The following is a 25,998-nucleotide window of genomic DNA, read 5'->3' as shown; positions in this document are numbered from 1 at the left end:
AATAAATAGGAAGAACATTCTGAACTAACATTAAACAGTCAGGCTGTATCTCAGAAAGTGATATATCTAATTATACATGAGTTCCAACTACTCTTAACTATTGGCTTTATACTGTAATGTGCCTTATACATTTTTTCTTCAATTTCATACTGTTCTGTGAATGCAAAATGTCAAAGTATTTCAGTATTTCAAAGTCCATACAAGACCTTTAAATAAATCATAAATTATAATAAATAAAAGACTAGTAGAAATAAAAGAACAAATAGGGAAACAAAATCAGATTTTAAAAACTGTATCAGGTTTCTGAAGGACCTTCACATGCAGACGTATACCATAGATATCTGCCTGACAGGAAGTCAAGATGTGATGTCAATATTTATCCCTCTTTAATTTTAGATAGCTGTTTATGAGTTTCCATACTGTAAACTAAGGTCAGGATTGCCAAGACTGAAAGTATGAGCCTGAAGTTCGAGAAAACTCAGCAGCAACCCACAAACCCAGTAATTCAAACCTGAGATGATTCATAACACACATGGTCATTAACATCACCTGATACTGAATATCAAAATAAGTCCACCAAACTTAAAAGGTGTAGGACAGCAGTACTAATAAATATATTTTATTAAGCAGGAAACAGGAAAATATCTAAATAACAATGATTAGTGTTATTATTATGTTATTATACACTGAAGATTCTTTATCTAAGAATACTATGTTACATTTCTTTTACCAGAGGAAGTAATGTATTTGAATTTACTAGTTTTCTCCTGAGATTTACCATGATTTCTTGTCTTATATTTGACTGGATTTACCTGTACAGAGTCCCTTGCATTTTCCAGTGCATAAGCACAGCAAAAGATAGTATATTGACAACTAGGTAATTTGCATTTTATTCCCTGCAATTTTAGATTAGTTCTTGTCTCCCTTCTAGGGGAACCCGAGAACACTTGACTACATTCTTACAATGTAAGAAAAATAATGTAAAAGTAGTCTTCTAAAATAATGTAATAAGATCTCTCTTATCTCTTTGAAAGAACTTACCTTGGGTGTTTGGGGTGAAAAAGAATGTATTCCTCTGTTCTCCCCAAAAGCTCTTGGAATTACCTCTACAGCAACCTTTCAAGCTAATTTTCTTTTTAAATTTCATCACTACACCCAGCTAAAAGGGTTTCAATCTGATCTCTCAGGGAAATCATCTCCCATTCATAAGAATCCAGCTACTGTCCACGAAGTCCCTGCAACAGCACTGATGTAAGTGCTAGGTATGGACTGAAAGACAAAGCTCAGTAGAAGCAGCAGCATACAAAGGTATAGTGGCAAAAGAAGCTTTAATGCCAGTATCAGCATGGGGCTGGAGATGCCACAGTGAAACTGGTAACCTTCAGGGATTCTTGAATGTAGGCTTGTAAAGACACAGCTTTTAGCTGTCATGAAATAAAGCCGTTTGGACGTACATAAATGGTGGAAAATCTTCCACATATGAATGCAAAGGGTCTCCTGGTTCCATAGGAGGTTGAAGATGAAGAGACTACAAACAGCTATGAAATCTTCCCAAAATAACAAGAAACAAATAGATATTGGTGGTAATTAACATCAAGGCTTTTTGTATTTAAATATAGGAGTTTTCTGTCACTCTTTATAAATCGATTTGTTATTTCAAACTCCTGTTTCGGCTACTAAAGAAATCAAACCAATATTAGGAAAAAGTTTTGTAGAATAAGAACAAAGTAATGGTAAAAGCAAATGTTAAATTGAAAGAAAAGTATCACCTACAGTAAGCTATTTTTCAGGCTTATTTTAATCCTGTAGCTCTATTATAAAAAGTCAATACAAAATATGTAATATTATTTAATGAAGCAAAAAAGTTCTGATAAGTACTTGCTATTATAAATCATTAGGAATACACAATCTTTAATGCATCAGTTGAATGGAAAATAATACTGTGAAAAAGGAAGTCAAATTAAAATTTGTTTACGGCTAAATGCATAGCACAGAAAATGTGGTTAGTGTCACAAATTTATTTAGACTCCATTAAAGAGAAGACAGAATTTGTACATAAAAATAAGGGTCTGCTTCAATGCCTTAATCAGGAAATCAAATTGTGCATACTACACATGTAAGCCACAATTGATTGTAAGCATATAAAAATGTTTTGTTGTCCAATTAACAGGGAAGGTTTGGTTAAAAACCATTGCTTCAATGCAATGCAATGCAGTGTTTACAAAATTACTAAAAGAAACAGTAAAGAGAACATTAACTTAATTAAAATAATTTTAAAAAGACTGAAGTGTAGCTCCAACATCATCAGGAGAAATAACGTGCATCCACATCAAAGCTATTTTGCCATAGCAAAAATGATTAATCAATGAAAAAATAAATATATACTGTCTTTCCTCATCTTGCCCCCATAATGCCTTCTGGTTATTTTAAAGCTTTACAAGGTACTTATAAATCAGAAACTTGAATAGCCCAATACCATAATTTCAAATGAAAGGACATCTTCCATGACTTAAATAAGATCCTTATTAACTTACTACTTCCAAAACACTTTCAATAACAAATTCAGTGATGGAGTGGAGATTTTCTCCTTGTATATTTTTGCTCACTATTCAGAATTATGACCCCAGAATAGCATTATACTTTTTCTTAGCAATGTACAGTTTCAAGTTATTTTAGGTTCAGTTCAAAGCAAACTAAGCAAGTCTACTTTTGGCTCAACCACCTACTGACCCAGATTCACTCAAAAAAAAAAAAAAAAGTGTACCTTATGTAAATTGAAAAGAAAAAAAATTAGTCATGATGCAAATTCGTACATCACTATAGCTAATATATACAGCATTATATATAATGGCATGTACATTATCTACAACTCTTTTTTCACAGTATGGAAAGTGAAATTGACTCCACTGTTAAGGGCTATCACAATGACTTATCACTAAATGTGAAACACTCAAAAAGCATGTTACACTGTACATGCAACTTAGATTGAACTTTCACATTATTGTTAGTGTCTATTAAAAGTAAAGTAAACTTAAATAAGTTGTTAGTATTTTTAAGATTTCACCAGCAAAAATTATCTACTTAGGGAAGCATGCTACTCTAAGTAATGTTAACCTGCTCTGCTCTAATAAAAATAAAATTTAAAAAAAAAAAAAATCAAACAAACAAACAATCGACTTTTCGATTCCAGTTTCTATGTAACAATGATGTGATGGCACAGCCTCTGACAAAGGATTAGAGCCTAAAGAAATAATCCCTTTAGGATACTAAAATAAAACTAAGGATCAAAGGACAAAAATAACAATTAAATGTCTCTGTAGAGTTTGATACAAATAAGCAAACATTGCAAATATTATTCATAGTGTATGCAATGTATTCTTTACAAGGCTTATATATCATTTGATTAATGAAACACCATTTTCATAATCTGAACTAGGTCATATGGGCAAGACTTCTTCAGTCAAATCCTATGCCCTCGTATTTCAGGTAACCACATCATAGAAACCTCTTTAAGTTCCATCTAAAAAAAAAATTTATTTCCTTTCCCCGTTGTTGGAATGCTGTTTAAAAACTCACTCTTCCAATGCTTAAAACCCTTTTTTTGATTTCCAGACTAAGTTTATAGTTTGCTCATTTATCCTTGTGTTTCCTTGCACTAGTATAAACTCAGTTTAGAGAGCTCAGTTACTGCCCTATTCTGTACACAGTGGTGTATCTACAGAAAGCAGCCATATCCCTTTTCAGACTTATACGCTAGTCTGAGTCTTATATGCTAGTTTACAAGCACTTCATTGCAAGAGGCTTACAAATTCTCCACATCCTGTACCAGCTCCCATTCCAATTAAGTCTTTTCAGAACATCAGGAATCAGAATTGTATACATAACACATAAGATGTTGCCAGTGTCTTGTATGAAAGAAATACTTGCTTTTTTTCTCTTGGACTTACTTTCTGTGATATATCCTAGGACTGGATTTGTCTTTTTCATGGCCAAATTATTCTGGCAGTCAGCAACCATTTTGCAAGGACATAATACCTTCAAATCTTTTTGCACCTATACCTCTTCAAATTGATAAGCTTCCATCTTATATGAAGAAATTCTTATTTTTAATCCTTTTAACTTTGTGTCATTATACTTTATCCCATTCTACCACTCCAGTATCCCAAGGAAAAAATTCTTGCATATTTTTCTGACCCCCATCATAACACTCCTCTACTTTGTGACCTAAATTTCATTAACATCTATTATCTTTTTGTAACATTGTCGCTACTGAAAACACCCAAGATGAATAACAGATGTAATCCACTGCACTAATAGCCTCTCTCCTCCAGTCTAATACTCTTCCTTGCAGCACAAGTCACTGTCACGTCATCCCGTCAGCTACTTCCTTTTCCAATGAATTTTACTTTTCATCCACATTTTCTCTAACTCAATATATAATCTTCTATGTGCCAAGAAAAGGCTGAAAGGAAGTTCAGATACGCAGTTTCTCCCAAACTATGTTTCATTAGGAAATCTACTTTCCATCATTGAAATAGTTAATAAGTAAACCCAGAATACACCAGATCAAACAATCTTTGGCAAACCTGTGTTGCATTTATCTCATTTTCCATTTTCATCTAGCTCTACTTTGTTAATTGCCATTTCTTTCAAAATGTGTCCCCATGCTTTGCATACTACTGTGATCAAGCCAGGACTGGTAATTATTTCTAATTCTAGCATTCATCTATACTAATCCCAAGAGACTTTATCCAATTTAGTTCCAAACTTTCTAGAGTATTGACTGGAAACAATTTAGAAAGCATTTCATTCATCCATTACTTTTTAATTACCTTTATTAATATACAAATTATATATATATTATTTTCTTCAACCAGAGAACAGAAACCCAACCAACAGAAAAGTATCCAAAATTAAGTTCCTTTAGTTTTCTATTCAACTTCACTGTTTCAGTTATATAATTTCATTTTTCTATCCACATAAACTATCCATTCCCTGCCCTTTCTGGAACAATGACATAAATTTTGTAGCAGTCCATATGTATACTTAATTATTGTGCAAATTTACTTCTTTTTTCTTCCTAACTTCTATTCACATGGATCACAGGACATAAGTAAACATAATTATGAGACTTGCTTACTATTTACTCCTACATCCATACCTTCATCTTTACTACTGTTTCTGCAAAAGCCTAATTTTATATCTGTATGGATTGCTCTGAGCAATTTGGGTGATTTTCTCTTCATATACTCATTTATAATTTTACATAAATAAATATTATCTGCTCATCTGATACAATCAGCAGATTATTCTCTAATTAAATATTTTTTAATGGAATTCACGACCCTTTTCAATTTCATTGCAAGTGCAGATTTATTCAATACTCAAGTCTTCGAATACTATAATTTTGGATCTTCACCACAGAAAACTCCCTGACAGAAAGAAATGGTACTTAGGGAATTCCTTAACTATGTGAAAGCTACAGGCCCACTCATTTCATTTAGTTAGAAAACAAAATCATAAACAACAAGAACAAACTTAGGAGAAAGATGCCATGTCACTCATCCTTCCTGAAATTTGGTTGAAGAGATTCTGCCACTGAGTGTGGAAGCCTGATGACTCTTCAGACTTACAGAGCTTATGAAGAAGGTAAATTATCAGGAGTTGAGGAATTAAAGCTAGAGTCTAAAAGCAAGATCATCAACTTGAGAAGAGTCGTCTTAAGATTCATGTAGAAGCATTAGCAGAATACATATTATAACACAGACAAGAAATTCAAAGCAGAGGAAAAATGAACCTTAAAGGATCCTGGTATTATTTCTGAGATTCTACTACTCATCACTGTTATTGTAAGCTTAAAACAAAACAAACCAAACAAACAAACAAACAAACAAAATCTTAAAAACTTTCTGGATTTTTATCTACCACGGGTCTAAATATCCTCCATAAAGAAAAAGCTTATGAAGTTTCATGTCATTCAATCAGGAGATGTTACTGCAAATGTTTCCTCCTTCAAAAAAAACCCCGTTCATAGCAAATACAAATATTTGGTTCAAAATATTTTATAAAGCAAAAAGTAAAAGAGAGAGAAGATTGACCCAAAAGGATATCTAGAAAAATAAGGCTACAAGATAATTGCTAGCTATTTGTTTTTCATGATCAAATAAATAGTTCACTATTAAAAGTTCCCATGATAGCTTATTTTATACAACACAACGCATTAGATGAAGTTCTTTGGTTTTAGTACATCACACAGTCATACTAGTGCAAGTCCAGCAAAGGGTGACAAAGATGATTATGGGACTGGAGAATGTGCCATGTGAGAAGTGGTAGAGAGAGTTGGGATTGTTCAGCCAGAAGAGAAAGCTAGGGTAGGATCTATATCCTGTATATCAATATTTACATATATCAATGTATAAAATCATTACCTCACAACACATCTGAAGAACACCTTACCTTCTCCATGACAGCAGGAAATAAACACAACTGTGTCATGGGCTTGGAGGTTAACAAGTAATTCCACTAGTCCAGCAGTCAGTGAAATCAGTAACTGTTTAAAAGAAAAAAGACGGTCCCTTTAGTTTCATATCCAAACAAAAGTGTTTCACATTCCATAAGAACATCTTCCTTTTGATTTGTCCTTGTATCATAACGTTGAGACAGAACCTAGTTCTTCATCTTAAAATATTACATTTTCTACTTTTTATTTAACTAATTATGGATTTTCCACAAAGATCAATTACTTAATCAGAACATTTTTAACTACCATCGTTCACGATACCTAGATTAGAAAGTGATACCTTTCATTACACCTAGATTTAGCCTGTGATCTAGCAATTAAAGAATTAAATCAAAGAATATTTTAGGGTCTGTATTGATTTAGTCAGTAACTTGTTCAAGCCAGTCTCACCAGGCCCCAGTTTCCCTTGTTAGTATTTGCCAACCCCAAAATAATGTTTGAAGTTGAATTCATTAATATTTACAGATACTATCAAATTTGCAGCTGAAAGATGTTATAAATTTTGAATGCAAGATATAAATCTGCATAATCAATTAAAGTAATTCAGCCATTTAGCAGTTCTGTCAAATAATTGTTTCCCCATTTCTAAGCATTACTCCCTGTTCAAAATACCACTCAAAACTTTGAAATTGGAAAAAAAAAATCAAGGGTGGAATATTTATTTTTAAACCGATTTTTTATAAAATGAATACAAGAGTCTTCATGCATATTTTCATGTACATTATGGTTTATAGAAAGTATAAATATGTTAAGGAAACCTTGCAAAGAAAATTAATTTTCTTTTAATCAAATAAATTGAATAGCTCTTTAAAAGAATTCCATAGAAGAAGAATACAATTCCCAAAATTTCAAGAAAATTCCTGCTATCTTGCAAAAAACATAAGCTCTCTTCATAACTACTTAACCTAAAAACATAATTCCGCTCTCATAATAAAGTTCCTCTTTGTTCATTTTAGTATTTATTAGAGACAACACACATATTGTTCCAAGCCCTGCCTTTTGTGAATTCAAGTAATACCTTTAGATGTATATAGCTTCATACTTTTTAGAAGTGCCCTCCATTCTTTTTCATAGACAGTATTAGGGGGGCAGGAAGCATTCTGCTTGCTTGTTCACAATCATTTTAATGCTTCTTTAAGCTGACTGGGTCAGGTAGGGCTTCCCAGAGAAAGACAGACAATTCCTTGGAGATATCCTGACTATGTTCAGGTCCAGAAGGTTCAAGAAACTGTACAGTATGGAAGTCAAGAAAATTCCAGAACAGGAGCTTGCAGCCCAAGCAAAGAAATTGCAGTAAGGAGCAGGCAGCAGACTACCTGACCTTACATACAATAGGAAAAACTTTCTGCAAATCAGAGGGCACTGTGCCATTCACCGTTTAAAGTCACTGAATTAACTTCAACCAAGTGGAAGCAACGGTATACTCACAATGACAATGTGGGCAGGGAAAAAGTTGTTAAAAAAAAATTTTACTTTTCTTCTGTCTTCCCTATTCACTGAGTTTGCAATACTTAAAATGTTAATTATCACGTTATTCTAATAAAACTTGGCACTTTTTTTAATTAAAAAACATTTGGTCTCCTTTCAGGAAATAATTATAAGGAGAAAGCCTATGGTGAATCACATCAAAATTATGGCCAACTCAGGGTCCCATGCCCCTGTAGTTATTAAATTTATTTCTATTAAAAAAAAAAAACAAAAACAAACCAACAAACAACAAACACCCAAAAACAAAAACAAAAAGCAATGGAGAACAAAGCTGAGTATTATTACTAATCTTACTTCAACTGCATAGCTTCTGGTCAGAGATCAGGGGAAAAAAGAAAAAAAAAAACAACAAACAACAATTTAAGAAATTTTAATATCACAGACTAAACATTCTCAAAATTATGCTATATGAACACCTACTGGTTCAGTTATCACAATGGCAGTGGTTCAGAGAGATCCATACCCACAGCACTTGGGTTTTTTAAGCCGACGGTATACACAGAACACTGACCTTGAAACAGTTTGACAGGAGTTAAGAACAAATCAGAAGTAAGAACTTTTTTAAACTAGATAAGACTTACATCAACAATAAAAGCAAATACTGTTTGAAAATATTAAGCGTTCCTTTGTTTCAGATACAGTAATAAATATAAGTGCTTACAGTTTTTGTACCATACTACATTTGAAAGCTTGAAAAAAGATACAGTAATTTCTAATTTTGTTTACAATTGATGCAATTTTAAACAAAAGAGGGAATTGTACCTTGAAAGGAAAAGAGCAGCTTACTTGTCAAATATATGCAAGATTCTCTGACAAACACTTAGACAAAAAGTAATTGCTGGTTTTCCTTTTAGAAAGATAAAAGAGTCAATTGCAGAAACAATACACTCCTCCACGGAAATTATATATATGGACTCATTTTAATAAGCAATGGATAAAGCAGTCTTCAGTTTTACAGTCCCTTTTAACTATTAAGATCATACATTAACCAGAAACACGGCAAAGTAACAAGTTTTGTCTTATCTGAACTAACCAAATGTCTTTGTAAGATAAAAATTCTTTTAGCAAATGAACAGGACAATTATATAAGAGAGAAGGTTTACTTATTCTTGTTTACTTACTGTATTGACTCCACACAACCCTAATCTAATACAGCCACAGTCAAGAATGAATAATAAAAAAAACAAACATCAGCTCTAACATTAAGCATGAACTTCCTCCAGAGTAATAAGTTAATAATACACTGATAGCCCTTGCAGAAACCTCTTTACAAAAGAAAATAGGAAGAGTGAGAATCTGTGGAAGCAATATAGTAGAAGAACAGACTATGGAAGCTAGCAGGACATAACTTATGTTAAAAAAGAAAGGACTTCTGACATGGAATTACATCTTACACTTGCAAACAAATTCATAACAAAATCTGGGGATTAGGAGTTTAAACCTAGATAAATTCAGCTCATGTGGAAGGGGAAAGAAGTTCCTAAACCTGTATGTGTATAACAGCTAAAGGAACCAGCCATTGAAACAGATGATTTAATGAGGTAGCGGATTCTTGGTTGCTCATTCCCTTTAAATTGAAGCACCAAAAATGCTTACAAAAATATATAGTAGTTCAATCAAGAGGTTGAAAAGAAATGAGAACAGTCGATCATTGGAATAATCTCCCTAGGGAAGTGGTTGACTCTGCTACGCTGAACACGTTTAAGACTCAGCTGGACATGGTGCTGGGCCATCTCATCTAGACTGTGCAAATTCTTGCCTAGAAAGGTTGGACGAGATGATCCTTGAGGTCCTTTCCAGTCCGTTATTCTATGATTCTATTAATTGGGTTTTCTGCCCTGTGTTAGTCAGATGAGAGTTGATGAACAGAAATGGCCCATCCCTTTCTTAACAGAACTTAGAACTTATTATGTTCTTAATAGAGCACAGAACTGAATACCCCTAATTCTGTGAAATACTTCTGGAGATAGAGTAAACCTCCAGAATAAAGAAGGCCAATCTTCTTAGCCCATCAAGCTGCATACCAAAATCTTAACATGGTCAATAGCCACATAGTATGGCACATAACCTGAAAAGATAGAGTGCTCAGAAGCTTCCCTGTACATGAGTTGGTGGAACTCCCTGCTGAACTTCACTGCTGCTGGCTGAATTCTTCCAGTAGCTGGGGATTTCTATTAATCAACAGCCCCTGTGTCAGCATGACCCACTACTGGTCACAGGATGTGACTCTAAAATGTGAGCTGCATTTAAACTGCATGTAAGCTACAGATTTGCCATCACTTCTCTAAAAGAATGGACCCCAAGGCACTCTAGCATGACCTAGTTAAAATGTATTCAAACAACCTTTTAGCCACAATGGCCAAACTTTTGATTTTTTTCCTCCAAAAGCCACAAAAAGACTGATTTTAAAAATAAGCTAATGCTCTCCAAATTTCATCAGACATTTCTCTTTAAATCAAGCTGAACCTCTCATTAGAAGCTTAAAGAAGAAAACTGCTACTTTTCTAACATTGCTTAGAATACACAACAGTAAGGTAACATCTTTCATACTGCATGTGGTTCCACAGCCAAGAAATTCACAAAGTAATGAGCTGTTCCTCCCCCACCCCCCAAGATGCTACTTTGTTCCATAGTTTTGCATTGAAATCCAAATTTATCAGAATCAGACATACAAATGTTTTGCTTTCTGTTTCAGTGCTTTTCTAGGACCAAAGTACAGCTGCCTCTTCTGCTTGGGGGAAGTGCAGCTTCTTAGCAGCAGCATAACCTGGATACCTTGGGGAAGGAACAGAGTGGGACAAAAAAGATGAACCGCCTTTAGCTAATATTTGATCTTTTCATTCTTGTTGGTGCTGAAGCTCTCCACTAAATCTTCTCTTCCACCAGCTTCCCCATGTCATTCCTTAATGGCTGCAAACATCAGAAGCAAGATCAGAGGTAAGATCTTTCTTCTTTTGGCTGGCATCAAAGCAACATGCAAAATCTAATCATCAAGAAACTTAACATTAGCCTGTTCACAACTCAGCTGGATGTTTATAAATCAAGATGAAAAACAGGCAGATGAGAGAGCTGCTGAGTTTGTAATAGTTATGCAAAAATGTATGACACTTGGCAGCCTTAAGAAAACTGGAGTGCCAGTTGCAACCAGGAGGTTTTGCAAACTCAAAGCATAGTCAAGGCTATACAGTATTCAGAAGCTGGAAAAAAAGAGTCACAGAATTGAGCTAAAAGCCTTCCTTGTTACACATGGGAGGCTTGGAGACTGGGTGATTTGACAACCCAGAAACAGAGGTGCCAGAATACAATTTTGAGTGGGCCACATCAGGGAAAGAATGTCTGAAGTGATCATTATCTACATAATCAGGCTTGCTTTGTATCACCTTTTTTAAATTTAAATTGAACTGTGTTTTCTGCAGTACTTTTATTAGAACAAGAAAAATTTTATTGAAGATTGTAAATACTAATACTGCCATATGATAAAAAAGAATTTTCCTTAATTTTAATTCCACTGTGCCACAAGATATGTATCTTAACCTCTAAAAATTCCCCTTGGCACTCCAATTTTCTTTTAAACACTATTCTATTTTCATAGATAAAAAACATTTACTTTAGGACACTGCACTTTATACACTACAAAGCACAATAAAGAGATCTGATCTATAACTAACGAGCTAATTCAAGTATGGGAAGCAATTTATGCACATTAGCATATAGGTTCATGCTGTCTAATTTATACTGGTTTACAGCTTTCATAGAGCTCCATGCCACCAAAACTTGATTACTTCCTGCATCTGATCTCCACCATCACCATGGCTCAAGTGCACTGCTGATCTAAGATCTGTTCTTTTATTTAAAATGAAGGAACTGAAAAATTCAAAGTACTTTGTACAATAGTAAGGCTATGAATAAAACAGGACTGTGAAAGTTGCAAGTCAAAACCTCACATAAAGCTGCCGATGGATTTTTCTCTCAAAATTGGTGTGACATGTTAGTAAGGGAAAATGACAGATGAGTTTAAAACTTACTGACTTTAACACACCTTTGAAGGTATTCGCTTTTAGTTTAACTCCTTTTATGTCAAGTATTAAGATTACACTGTTAATCAGCATTTCCTTTTTTATTTATAACATAACTATCACTAATTCATAAATTTGCTGTCAAACCATGGTGAATGTTAGAAACTATCAGCCTTAACTAGTGAGCTATTTTCTTTAATATGCAAGATGGGGGTTGTGTGTGTGTGTGTGTGTGTGTGTACACATATATAACTTTATCAATAGAAGCCAAAGTTGTTTGAATTTTTTTAACAAAGAATATTTTACTTTATAAACTAAACATTCTAAAAATAAGACCAATTAATTTGTCATATAAAGTCTATAATTATTAAAACCATATGAATACCATATTTTAAAAAAGGACTTAAAAGCTAAATTTGCATATTTTCTCACATGTAATTCTAGTGAAATCCCATTCAAGTATTTCAGACCGGTAATAAGGAACATGATGCAGGGTTTGAAATATCCTTTTTAAAAAGGTCAAGCATTAGGAAAAACCTACAATCATGTGTCTTTCTTACTGTTTCCTAGGCAAGCTTACAATACTATCCACAAAGAAAGCCATTAAATTCATAGAAGCATTGCATATAGACTCATTATTTGGGAGAAAAGCAGTATTTTTCTTTGTGGTGAACACTTTGTAATAAGGATGTGACTATACTACAGCCAGCTGCCCCTATGTTTGGCAGTCCTCCAGTAGTATCTGACAATTCCTTGAACTTGCAAGTTACGCTTCTTACATCTACTCTCTTGTATACCTACTTACAGTGTAGGTTTTTTTCCCTACAACTTCAACTTCCCCTCAACTTCCTTTATTTCTGAATAGTTCAGCCTAATTTCAGCAACCATATCAAGAAAAAAATAAAAGATGCCCATTACTCCCCACGCTGGTATCTGAAAGAGCTCTCCATGGTTCTGAGCAACATCCCGCGGGAGTCACCCACTCGGGGAACTCCTTTGCTGAAGAGACTGGCTAAGGCCCAGCCACAGATAATAAATCTAGTGCCAGTCTGACGGATTCTTGTTTCAGCAAAGTGAGTCTCAGGACAGAACAACCTTGAAAGGTAAGGGGAGTCTGGATGGCATTAGACTTCAGCTCCACAGGAAGGGAGGAAGATAAAGGATCTAAATCCCTACTCCTGAAGTTATTCACAAAATCAAAAAGCAACAATGAATCAAGAAAACAGTAAAATCAGTGTACTACCCCCATTTGAAAATTACAAGCTTACAATTAAAACAAATGGCAGCAGAAGCTAAGTGGAGGGCAGAGGCTTCCCCCTAATGGCCCAAACATTACACAGATAATCATCTACCTTGAGGTGTTCAGAAGGGAAGTACTGTTTTTTGAAGTTGGTTTTGCTAAAATCAGAATATTTTAGACAGAGAAGTACACTGAACAGACTTTTAAAGACCTTGAGCAACTCCATGTCTGGGCTCATACATCAAGGGGCAATGACAATAAAGAAAATTTTGAGACAGAAATGGTCCCATAAATCTGACAGTAGATGATACCAACATCATTCTTACATGGAGATTAACTTTTTGATGACAGGGATTCTAAAGGATAGAAGAAGGCAGGTTATAACAGTGAGGCATTAAAACATCACCCATATAAGATAACAAGCTGTTTAACGCTAGTGAAGGCCCTATGGTGCCATGACTGCTGAGTGCAAAGACAAGAGGATTTCATAACAAAACTAGACAGTCTTTTAGAAAACGCTGGGAAGGAGCTGGTGACTTCCAAGTCCACACCCACTCCCAGACACAGCACAGGAAGTAGTAGAAAAGAAGACTTTGGAGTACAACTTAAGCTGCTTTATAAAGATTATAATGACCTGTTTTTTGGTACCTGTGACACATAAAAACCAAGCAGAGAGACGGTGATGAAGCTTAACTAGAAGATACTAAATTGGTAGGCTAGAGAATTTTTGAGAAGCAAATACTTACATGCATAAAAGCTATAGCAAAACTTTTTAAAAGCACAACAGAACTAAAAGACTTGACAGAGATTCTGTAGAGCCAAATGATGTTTGAGTTGTAACAGCACAATTCAAATACAGGACCACAGCAGGAAAGCTAAATGAAGTACATGCATTAGCAGTTATTAGGAAGGCACTTGATCCCTACATTGAAATCTTTCTTCACAAAGAAGACGACAAAAGAATTTTTGCAGCTTGAAATGTCAGTAAAATGACGAATAACAAATCATCAGGACCAAACTGTGAAAACTGTGTCCACACATCTATTCTAATGGAACTCAAGTAAGTAACACAAAATTAAGAGTTTCACAGTGTCTTATCACTTAAGATTCCATAACAAGGGAATAGAATATGACCATCAGTTTTTCAAAAAAGGCTCTGAGGACCTGCGAAACAACAGATCAGTAAATATGACTTCTATATCAGGTGAATAGGAGGAAACTACAATACATATCAGAAATAGTAGGCACGTGGATAAACACCAGATACTGGGAAATAATCAACACGGTTTTTGTGGGGGAAGTCATGCCTCAAAAGGTGACTAAGTTTTATGAACAATCAAATTAGCATGAAATTAAGGGAGACCCGCTTGATGTCACATATTTGGATTTGCAGAAGGCACTATTAAATTGTGAAATTTACTGTAATTAAAATGTGTTTGAGTTTAAAATATTGGATATGTCGAAAAATAGACCTAAATATTCTTGCTAGAAAAATCCATCCGTGGATATTATACTGCATCTGTCTTAGAACGACCCAGGTTCTGGAAGCTCAGAAAGTAAGCCAGAAGGATCATGGCTGCTTGCTTCCACTTCTTCCACAGATAACTGCTACTGCCATCTGAGAAGGACAGGAAAGCTTTTCAGACAAAAGCTCAGATCAAATTAATTTTACAACTGATGGTTTCTGTCTGGATCTTACGTAGCCATGGTCATTGCTGAAAATGTATTCAGATAAGTGAAGAACAAAAGTGAAGGAAATTGCAACAAAATACAGCAAATCAACACTGCCATAGAATTCAGCCCATTCTGACAGAGCTTTGATACAGTTCTTAAGAGTCTTCAAGATACCAAATATAATGATCATGAACTTCTGAAGCGCCACAGTTAGGGAGACTATTTTTGTTGTCACAATTTCAAAAGCAGTTATAAGGGAGTTGGCTGGAATGATAGATAGTCCATGTATACACATTTGGAAGTAGGCAGCATGAGTGGAATTCTGCAGATATACAACAAACCCACACTGCTGGAGAATTTAGGGACACCTTTTGCAAAACGAAGTCTTACTGTGTCAGTGCTAATAGAGATTCAAAGTTAGAGAAAATAAATTTTACTCTTAAGTAACCACTTTCTCTTACAATCTTCTTTTTATGAAAAGCAGTAGCAAGCCATAGAAAGAAGCCACGATGTGTGACCAGTCATATGAAACCAGAGAAAGATGAGGGGATGTCATAGAGCCCAAGTATTTCTAAGGAAGAAATGTTACGAAAGTTGTTTGGATGGTAAAATAAAACACAAAACATAACTTTTTACCTGTAGTTTATAAAATGGCTTATTTATAAGTATCAGGGCTTACAGGAAACAAACTACTACAAGACGTATTTTGTCTGATAACTTTGTTCTAATCATAGAGCTAGCCATTCCTCATAGCAAATTGATTGAAAAATCCCAACAATTAGTTTTGTAAATGCAGTAATTACTATGCTCTTCTATGAAGTAATAGGGCATTATTAGGACATAGTTAAGGGCTCCAAAAAGCAGGCTATTCAGAAAACAAGATCAAAGAAAATTTGTAATTGCTTGTTTCCAACCAAAAAATTATATCCTTTTAAACACAGAAGCAACCTAAGAACATTAAGTACTACAGAAAAAATACTGAATGTTTGAAACATCGCTATTTCTTCCTAAACAGTTCCTATGGTCAGCTTTCAAATGTCCTTTCTGCAGACATGCAGTCCCTTGCAGATGGATCAAATACTTCTGTCCATCATAATAAAATAAGCATACATACAAATTGATGCCATGTTTAAGCAGGAAGGATGGATTAGCTGGCTTCCTGACTTACAAGAGGTAAACTTATTTTTCTGTGATTTTTATATCCTAATGAAATCTCCGCATGTGAACACTCTTGGTGTTCACGTTTTAATTTACAAATCACATCATTTCATGTGTACATTCACTATTTAAAGCATAGACAGACTGCACTTTTCAAAACAGTGTAATAAATAAAACTGGGCTCACAGGGTGTCACACGCTGCTGCTGGTATAATTCAGTCTTTCTGTATTCAAAGCACTTACTGTTCCTGCTTTGCACCCCAACTTATATCCTGATCCTGCAACCAGCATTCACAGAAGCATCCACACATACGCAAAGTGTCAGCCGCAATCTATATACAAGAATCCTCAGAAACAAACAAAACAGAACCCCTGACTACCTACATGATTTCACACATTTTAATTTTCCAAAACTGGTCTGAGTTATTTCTAATCTTTTCAGAATAATATTCAGTCATCAATTTGGAGGAGAACTAGTCATTTTTCCTTTTTTATTTACATGCATTTGTGTAAGTGATGTCAAATAAATAAACTATTTACTAAATTCACTTATCGGGGGAGGAAAAAAAACACAGAATACCAGCACCGCATTCTCAGTGCAATAGTGCCTGGCCTATTTCTAATCACATTATATAGAGGAAAAGATTGAGATTGACAAAACATCAAAACCCACATGCTTCATTTAAAATTTAAGTAATCATAAAGCATTACATTTCAAGTCTGTCTGGGGGGAAAAAAGTAGATTAAGATACTAAAACTTGTTTTCAAAGTTCAGGGAAAACTATATGCTTTAGATTCTAAAAATTTTAAATGCTATCCAAATATCCCAGAAGTGCAGTACATGGAGAAACAGAAACTGAAAATTAGACAAATAACATTGATGAAGTGGTAACTGATTATCTCCCCACTCTCCATCCATCACCACAGTTTTAACACAGTACTACCAACATAACAAGCACTGGAGTTCTTTCCTCAGAAAGGATTCCTTATGCTCAACTGAACTTTTCAGATATACCAGTTCTCCAATGGGTTTTGCCTTCTACAGATACATATGCTATGATAAAGACTGAATCAAAAAGCCACCAAAATTCTGACTGAATTGTATTTTACAGTCTTCTTGTTCTCAACCTGCCTAACTTGTAAACATAAACTTGTAAAGACATCAGAATCAAAATATCTAAGCATATCATTACAGTATCTCAGATGCAATTCTAACTCTGCCTCTTCTGCTCATAGTTTATTCAAACTTGAATAAACTTGGACCACATACATCTGCTGTTTTCAGATTTTTCATAAAGGCATCAACTTGAAATGGAATGAAATACTAATTTGAACACATTTGTAGATTGAATCCAGTTTTTGAGATGCTGAGAAATAACAATTACACCTGAGGCTGAAAATGCTACGATAATTAGTTCCTCTCAAAAACAGTTTTATGGCTTCTTAAGCCACCTTTTCAGGTGTTCATTAGTACCACATAAATGACTTGAAGACTGTTAGTAGCTGCCACTGCATATATTTGGAGTAGAATCTTAGCCTTTCCCTTATATAGTTAAATGTCTTGTACGGCAAAAGGAACACTCACACCGAATTTCTTTCAAGAAATGTGTCATAGTTTTGTGGTAACATTTCTTCTTTTTAAATTCAGAACAAAATAAAAAAGTGCTAAATTCCTTCATTAAACTATAATACCTAGGTTAAAGGAGAATGTTATGCTTTTTTATTTTTACCTAGAGTGGCACTACTAATCACTTCTGTCGTTGCTATCTTACCTTTCACTACCACAGTATTTGCTCAACACAAGTGAATGTTATGTCTTTTACTATGGTCAGTGCAATGCTTTAGCAGTTTAAGATATTTACAGGACTGGTGGCAAGATATTCTACTTCACACTGTGATCATCAGTCTTCAGAAGCATAAGCGATGATGGACATCAGTGTCCATGTATCAGGAGGTCAAAACTGATGTAAGCTTTCTTAAATAAACAAAACCAAAAAGAAGCTACCTGAATATGACAGCCAGGTGAATTTTGTTATCTATTTACTAAATACACTTCAAATCGAAGACAGCAACACTGAGGGAAAGAGAGTGAAGAGAATGTAACCAGGCATGTCCAAAAAAATCCATGCAATATCACGACATTCTACTACTGTAGTAGCCCAGGGTATTTTTATTAGCTAATGATTTTCAGAAACTTACTTTCAAAAGCAGATATTTGGCAGAGTATTTTTGTTTTCCTTTGGAAAAAAGGGAGTGATGGGCATATAATTTATGATTGCAAACTGTCACTGGTTATTTCACAGAAATACATGTAACATTACAGAAAAGTCCTTTAAATGACATATACAAGAAACAGTACTTCATACTTTTATACAGAACCATTTATAAATGGTCTAAATATTTATTAATAGATTTCATAAGATTTCTCTAAGAAAAACTCTCTGTTCAACAATGGATGGAAGAGAAATTACATACACTGATTTTATCTCACTGTGATTTGCATAGGTGGCTCCAGAGAGAAATAAAAGATTTCAGATCCAGTTCTTATAAACGCAAAAAACCCTGAGTTTGGGAATCTTTATTTATTTCAGTTATACACAAGAAGTTAAACTTTTAAAAGCACACATGCAATGGAATACATATTTTAAGTATACCAGTATACCTTGCTTTTTATAGCAATGACAGTAGACAGAAGTCTGAAATAGCATTGGGTGATCAAAAATTCAACTCTCATATTTTTAAAAAGAAAACCACTGTCCTTATTTGCTTTTAATGATCTGTTAACATTTTCCAAACTGCAAAAGGGATTCCTGATGCTAGCAAAAATAATGGTGTACTGACAACCAGACCTACAAACAAAAAGAATGTTTTCATTTGTTTCAGGTTACTAAATAATAATAAGTTTTTAAAGAAACTCAGTTATGCATAAGTATAAAAATATTTATATGTTACCAGAAGCCAGAACAGGCTTTAAAAAATATTATTAGAATATTCGTATTACAATACACAAAAAGAAATTATATGTGCAATAAACAGCAACAACTGCCAGACAAAATTGTGCTTCACAGTTCTTTTCTTAAGCAATGCATATTAAGATCATAACCAAGAAAATGGGAACATTCAAGGCCATTGTTTTGAATTACACCTTTAATGCAGTGAATTGAATTTAACTCCATCTAAAAACTCACCCAAAATCTTAGTTTTCCCTGAATCAGAAATGAACCTATTTTGACATCTGTTAAACCTGAACCAGGTTTATTCAACTAAACTGAAAGATTTTCTGGTTGCTATTTAAGTGCACATAAAACAGTATCCATCAAATACAGAAAAAGGCAGGGGGATTGCAAAAGCTTCTTTACTACCAAATTCAGCTTTATGTTTATAGAGTGTAAAATAATTTTTGTAGTCTTTTCACATAGTATTCCAAAAGACTTCCACATACTGTACTGAGTAACACAAATAGCCATATCTTCATGCAATGCTACATGTACCATTCAGATTTTTTTTTTTATTCATTACCTGACCACAAGAAGACCTCTTCCCAAATCTCAATATGTGCTCATTTCTAACTTTCTTCACTCCTAATCTATGTTAGAGAAGTGCACAAAAAATGACACTTAAAATGTAAATATTATGTCAAGATTATTTAGAACCAAATATAATGCTAAAGCTTCCTATACATATCCTATTCAGAAAAACTCAAGAGGCCCTGCTTTCCAGATAACTTATTCTTATGATGAACTACACATGACCCAGCACAGTTCCTTGACCAGGATAAGATGAAGCCTTGCATTACACTGTTTCTATTATGAAAAACAACCCTATGTTCCCATTTTTCTGTTCCTTTATGGAGTTACAAATTCACAAAAAGACTGATTCTCTTTTCCCAGAAGACTTTCATTTTTCTAAAGTGCTTGTTGAAGAGCCTTGCCAAAACAGGCAATTTAATTATAGTTTATTGATCAGGTCACCTCTACATTGGCTCTTCTTCAATATACCATAATTAAACACATATCCAATAACTCTTTTTTCACAGTTTCTCCAGATTTGCTTGGCACAGAAGCCAAACTTACAGATCTTTTGCCTCAAAGACCAGCTTTGGAATTCTTTCAAAATAAGCTTCTACTGAATACACCCCCTTCTATTTTTCTGGTATAGAGACCATTATAAGCAATAGTTACACAACAAAGCCAGTTCTATATATACAGATGAATAGGAATTGGTCCTCGTATAGAACTATAGCCAACTAAGACAAAGCTACATCCTAGTAGCTTTACGTGAAAGCAGCACATTACCAGGGAGCAGTGTGGACCATCATTTCACAGTTCTGTTGAGGAAGCTTTCCCACATGCAATACAGGCTTTCAGAACAGTTTGGCATAAGCTTTTTTTCTTAGTTTTTTTCGTTAGTTTGCTTGGTTTTTTGGTTTGGGGCACTTTATTGTTTTAAGTGTTATGCTTTCTCTTCTCTCCTGCCCCACTCTCTCGGATTTTCTCTGCTTGACAAAGAAGTGTATTATAGACCAAAACCGCTGAACATTAGGTTATAAATAAAAAGGCATAAAACCCAATAAATCATTACAATCACACACTATCAAAACATACTTTCCAAATTCATAGATCTGATTATTTTAGAAATGAAGACCATTCAAAAATGTTCAGGAGACCATTACCAATAATAAAATGGGGGTTGGGGGGGGAGATCAACTTATTCCAACAATAAAGAAAGCAAAACATTAGGTTTGCCCAAACACTTTGCACTGCAACCAGTTCTACCAAAATGATCCCAAAATAATTCTTGTATTTGATATTAAAAAATAAAACAAAATTTTTAGTGATGACCTGGTTCTTAGCTTGTTATAAAACAACTTGTCTTCCCTGCTTGCTTAGGAAAAATGTATTTTTATAGTTCATTCCTTAATCTTGTATAATTAAATGACAGGTGGGGAAAGATTAAAAAAAAAAACAAAACAACAACAACAAAAAAAAAACCAAACCAAACAAACAAACACACACACTCAGAACATCCTAGAACCCTCTCCAGAATTTGACTTCATGAATTGGTCCAGAGGAACAGGGGGGAAAAAATGGCAAAATTCTTCTTGCCTTGAAGAACCCTGAACAAGCAGTCACACTGAGCAATTTAGCTGCTGAAGAAAGATAATCAATTCATAAACACAACAGTCTTTCTAGATGAAAGAAACACTTGATTACTCATCATAACAGGCCAGGACTTAGACTAAAATCAAAAGAAGTTACAGCATTAAGCAGAGTAACAGAACAAATTGCATTTCAGAAAAAATACTGTAGGTGAATAGGAAAAAGCTTTTGCTTATACTATGCCTGCTAAAAAGAATATAGATTAAAAATGAAAAAAGAAAAGCCAACAAACCCTTTGCTATGTGCATATGGGCACATAACACGCTTTTAAGGTCACCAAAAGAATAGTACAGATTAAGATCCTGTTGAAATACAAGACACTAACAGCTGGCAATGACTTAGTGAGTGTCTACAGGGAAGGGAGATTTGAAATAAGCATACATGTACGGAAGTACTAAATTGCAACGAAGTTCTGATTATTTTCTGTACCAAATTATCAGTTAAGTTAATTCTCCCGATGCTTCTTTCCAGACTGTTTTGAGTCTCAGTACATACAGAGCTGGAGAAAATCCATAGATTTTAGCAAATCATATAGAACCTACTGATTTTATTTGGCATGCACTGGGAAAAAATCTCATGCTCTCTGCTATCAACTACATGTCCAGATATGTTCACAACCGCTACTAAATTATGAAAAAGTTGATGCAGAGGAATAAATGAAATGCAGGCAATAAGCAATCCTTTGATATAAGGCAAACGGGGAAAACCCTCAAGTACTGCCAAATTTCAGGGATTTGCAGAGTTCAAGCCTGAAAGATCATTGCTCCAAAAAGGCACGTAGAAGAAATAAAAGCAGAGTGAGTGGTGGAGAGTGTATGTTATTCAGATACTCTTTGAAGCCATTAGAATGCATGAACTGCATTCCACTAATTTTCTGAACAGAGCTTGAGTTTTCCTTTTTCTTGACCTTGCTTTGTGCTATGCTCCCTGCTCTAGTGAGGCACCAAAATAATGATCCACTCTAATATACGTTGCTGTAAAATGCTCCCAAGCTCAGAGATCATTTCACCCTGGTCACACCCTAGCAACATTCCTTGGAATACTGCTATTGTACTGAACAGCCAAAACTGAATATAAGCTGCTGGCTGAAAAATCCAGGGATCGGTTGAATAGTTCCGACTTAGTGATTTTGTAGTATGTTCAGAGCACATGTAAATGCCATTACTTTTGACTTAAAGCATATGCTTCAGAACAGGAGCATTTTCAAAAAGGTACCATTTCAAATATACTGTGAAGCACTGATGTAGAATGAATGTTCAATACTTCAGAAGTATCAGCATTAATTAACTTTTCCCCTCCAACAGAGATTAGTAATTCAGGTTCATCACACAAATCATTTCATATCATAACACATTTTAAGAATTATCTATTACTTAATAGCAACAATTATGAATTGAAAAACAGAGATCCCAGGTATATGCAAATTCGTTTTCTGCAATACCCCATGAAAAACAGGAAAAAAACATTATAAAACGGTAAGAAAACATGGAGATCAGCAGACTGAAAACAACTAGATGAATTTTGTGAATGGAACCAGTGGGACAAAATTAGTGTAAGCATCTTTAATCTGGATGTTAATTTAATATAGGAATGGTTTAGTAACAGACAAATACAAACATCATAAAATATTTTGAGCAAAATAACTTAAGAACCTGTTCTAATAGTACTGCTACATTAGAAACAGTTTTATTCCAGAAAGCATCAGTTGTCATTCTGCTGCTAATAGTGGCACATCACAGCATACAGACACTTGTTTTCGTAAATATTCTGGCTCCTGTTCACAGAATCTTGTAACCACAGAAAGGTGCACAATACAGTTGACATTCCAGAGCCTTCTTTATCACTGCCTAAGATATGATTAATGGATTGGTTTACAGTGCTCTGTGGGATGCTAATTACAGCATTCAGGGAATTATGAAAACTCAGAGTCCACTTCCCACAACTCCATTCATTGCTTTTTAGTGTTCCCTTTTTAAAATACCTGTGGCTCACCACACTAGTTTTCATTCTGCCACCCTCCAGAAGAAACATGAATTCTTCTCAGATGAGCGTTATGCACATATAACAATAGCATACATAATTTTTCCATATTTGTTTGACTTCAACAACTACCAAATCACGCTGAAATGAAGACAAGATAATCAAGAAGAAAGGATGCGTGATACAGATGGTGCACAAAAATCACCAACTGCTGCAAGCATTCATTGACCAGATGCACAGTGCTGAGTGGTGCTTTTGGGTCTGTGAAAAAAGCACCGAGTTATAAGATCATTCACTGTTACAGATATAGGACAATCGGCAATTTTGCACCCTTCAGATTACATTCATGCCAAACACAACTGCCACGTAACACCACTGACAACAAAATCAAAGTCATTTGACGATGGGGCAAAATGGAATGATTGCCCTATGGAAGTTTGCAATCCCAGACTACTATCAGTCACCAGATCATCTATTTGAAGTGAAATATAAAGTAAATAGCTATCATCACATATAAAGAGCCACTAAAAACATGACCTCCTGTACAGCACTGCAACTGTAATGTGCAGGAAAAAGAACATTTTAAGACGATGGAATTTCTAAAATGTGATCGATCAAGAGGAAAGAGACATAGCAATTCTGCCTTCCTAAGCCAATCTTAGGCATAGAAGGGAAAGGAGTACTTTTCTATGGTTAAAAAAGGAATATCATCAATATTAACATGGTTGGGCAGGAAGGTGCAAAAAGTGGTCTTTTAAAAATAAGACTTAGTGGAAACATTAGAATTTTTCCTCATTCTGAAGGATTCTACCTTTAGCCTGACAGGTGAAATTCTACACAGTGTCTAAAGAAGAGAAAGGAGTGATACAACTACTGCATAAGAAGATGCAACATGACCCTTGAATATACATTTGATTGGCTGAAAAGGAGCTGGTAATGCCTTGAGACAAGGATGGATTTCACAGAATTTAATATTCCTGTTACTGTCACACATGGTATTTTACATAGTATTTGTGACAAAAATGTTCCCAGTAATATGCTGACTTTGGTAAGGGTATATTGATAACCTGTTGGCAGAGGAGAGTATGGTACTGAGAACTGAACTGGGATTCCTCTATAATATTCTGTAACGTGTTTTTCCCCTGAGCAATAAAATGAGGTCTCAGTTCCATCTGCAAAGCCAATGGCAATCCTTTCTCTTTTCCACCTACTGTAGATGTTATACTCAATAGTCTTGTTGCACTGCCTCTAACACATCACGTCTCCCATCTCTGCCCGCCAAGTAGCCTTTTTACCACCAGAGAAGCTCAGAAAATCATTTCCTAAGCTATGCCTTTCCTTCTCCTAATCAGAGTAAGTCTTTCAGGTATCTGACACCTCAACCAAAGGCCACTGACAGAAAGTACAGATTTATTTTGTTCACATTAAACAAGGGGGTGTGGCGAGGAGAACACAAGTACCATTACATTTTTCCTACGAGAATCTCTCCAAATTAGATCAGTTTGTTTCAGGATTGGTTTGTCATCATCCTCAAGTATACCATTCATCATGGCTTACAGATACCAAAAGGCTGCAAGGTGAACTGTTAAGTAGCTGAAGATACAAATGTAGAATTAGTACATTAAAAATGGCCAAAATTTTAGAGGCAGTGGTGATTATGGCTGCTGTATGATATTGAAGGCAACCATGGCAAGCATTATACTCAGCACCAGTGAGATCACACCTCAAACACTGTGTTCAGTTTTGGGCCCCTCACTACAAGAAGGACATTGAGGTGCTGGAGCGTGTCCAAAGAAGGGCAACGAAGTTGGTGAAGGGTCTAGAGAACAAGTCCTATAAGGAGCAGCTGAGGGAGCTGGGGTTGTTTAGTCTGGAGAAAAGAAGGCTGCGGGGAGACCTTATCGCTCTCTACAACTACCTGAAAGGAGGTTGTAGTGAGGTGGGTGGTCAGTCTCTTCTCCCAGGTAGCAAGTGAATAGAACAAGAGGAAACGGCCTCAAGTTGCACCAGGGGACGTTTAGGTTGGATATTCGGAAAAATTTCTTTACCGAAAGGGTTATTAAGCACTGGAACAGGCTGCCCAAGGAAGTGGTTGAGTCCCCATGCCTGGAGGTATTTAAAAGACATGCAGTCATGGTGCTTAGGGAGATGGTTTAGTGGTGGACTTGGCAGTGTTAGGTTAACAGTTGGACTCGATGATCTTAAGGGTCTTTTCCAACCTAAATAATTCTATGATTCTATGGCATGGAAAAGGCATCTGCTGAAAACTTTTCTGAAACAACACAAGAAGAAAAAAAAAATTTTAAAAAAAAGAAACAAAAAAAACAAGAAATGCCTTTTGTACCATTCATATTTCCAGTTTACCTCCCAAATCGGGCTTAAAAACCAGTTAAGTTTGGCCAACTAATTACTATCTTGCTTTCAAAGAGTATTTCAGATCTCCAATGTATTTTATTTTTATGGCCTTTGTTGTGACATATTTTTGTTTGCAATTAATCGATTTGGTAATACATAACCAGAAATTCTACCTAGTTGCCAGAACACAATAGCTTATTTAGTTTCATGGACATTTTATGGCCAACTAGGTTTTTAAGATGCTTTGAGTGCTAGTTCTTCTGTTTCCTTTTCTTATTACATACTCAGAGCTACAACCAGAAGATGTTGCCGGGGAGGGTAGGGAAAACGTCAAGCTTCCACAAGAACATAAAAACAATATATACAAGCTGCTTCCTTGAACTCACGTCACCTATTCATCACACATTT

The 25,998-nt window shown here is 35.0% G+C and overlaps 1 protein-coding gene across 2 annotated transcripts in view; it reads right to left on the bottom strand.

Annotated features, from left to right (window-relative positions):
* The window catches only part of FUT8 (fucosyltransferase 8), a 127,674-nt gene that overhangs the window by 68,527 nt on the left and 33,149 nt on the right, over window positions 1–25,998 (bottom strand). For both annotated transcript variants that reach the window (XM_082317402.1, XM_082317401.1), the window contains exon 3: window positions 6,457–6,550. The gene's annotated coding sequence lies outside the window, so the exon portion shown is untranslated. The remainder of the gene's footprint in view (window positions 1–6,456; window positions 6,551–25,998) is intronic.

This window comes from Platalea leucorodia (genome assembly GCF_965183815.1).
Source record: "Platalea leucorodia genome assembly, chromosome: 7".
In the NCBI taxonomy this organism is placed as follows: Eukaryota; Metazoa; Chordata; class Aves; order Pelecaniformes; family Threskiornithidae; genus Platalea; species Platalea leucorodia.
The sequence above is the reverse complement of the archived record's forward strand: the minus strand, read 5'-3'. Positions and strand labels throughout refer to the sequence as shown.